Genomic DNA, 1,229 nt, shown 5'->3' with positions numbered 1-1,229 from the left:
CCTTCCCTTCCCTTCCCTTCCCTTCCCTTCCCTTCCCTTCCCTAACCGTGCTCTCCCTTCCCACTACACTCCCCTTTGCCCTTCCCTTCCCTTCCCTTCCCTTCCCTTTCCTTACCTTCAATTCCCTTGCTCTCCCTCTCCACTACACCCCATTTTTCCCTTTCTTTCCGTTCCCTTCCATTCCCTTGCTCTCCCTTCCCTCTACACACCCCATTTCCGTTCCCTTCCATTCCCTATCTCTCACTTCCCACTACACCCCATTTCCCTTCCCGTACATTCCCTTCCATTTTCTTGCTCTCCCTTCCAACTACACCCCCTATTTTCATTCACTTCCATTCCCTTGCCCTCCCTTCCCGCTACCCACCCCATTTCCCTTCCCTTCCATTCCCTTCCATTCCGTTTATCTCCCTTCCCCCTACACCCCCCATTTCCCTTCCCTACCATTCCCTAGTTCTCTGTTCGCACTACACCCCCCATTTCCCTTCCCTTCCCTTCCCTTGCTCTCCCTTTCCACTATTCCCAGCATTTCCCTTCTCTTCCATTCCCTTCCTCTGCCTTGCTCTCCCATCCCACTTCACTCCCCATTTCCCTTCCCTTCCATTCCCATCCATTCCCTTCCTCTCTAATCGCACTACACCCCTCATTTCCCTTCCCTTCCATTCCCTTATTCTCCCTCCCCTCAACACCCCCCTTTTCCATTCCCTCGCATTCCCTTCCATTCCCTTGATCTCCCTTACCGCTACAAACCCCATTTCCCTTCCCTTCTATTCATAATCTCTCCCTTCCCATCACAGAACCCCGCATTTCACTTCCCTTCCATTCCCTTCCATTCACTTGTTCTCCCTTCACACTACAACCCGCATTTCCTTTCCCTTCCATTCCGTTATTCTCCCTTCCCACTACACTCCCCTTTTCCCTTCCCTTCCATTCCCTTCCCTTACCTTCAGTTCCCTTGCTCACCCTCACCACTGCACCCCCCTTTTATCTTCCGTCCCATTCCGTTCTATTCCCTTGCTCTCCCATTGCTCTTCCACCCCATTTCCCTTCCTTTCCATTCCCTTCCATTCCCTTCCATTCCCTTCCTCTCCCTTCCATCTGCAACCCCATTTCCCTTCCCTTCCATTCCCTTCTGCTCCCTACCCACTACACTCCCCATTTCCCTTCTTTTCCTTACCCTTACTCTCCCTCCCCACTACACCCCCCTTTTCCCTTCCCTACCATTCCCTTTC

The sequence above is a fragment of the Numida meleagris genome, unplaced genomic scaffold, assembly GCF_002078875.1.
Source record: "Numida meleagris isolate 19003 breed g44 Domestic line unplaced genomic scaffold, NumMel1.0 unplaced_Scaffold645, whole genome shotgun sequence".
NCBI lineage: Eukaryota > Metazoa > Chordata > Aves > Galliformes > Numididae > Numida > Numida meleagris.
The sequence above is the reverse complement of the archived record's forward strand: the minus strand, read 5'-3'. Positions refer to the sequence as shown.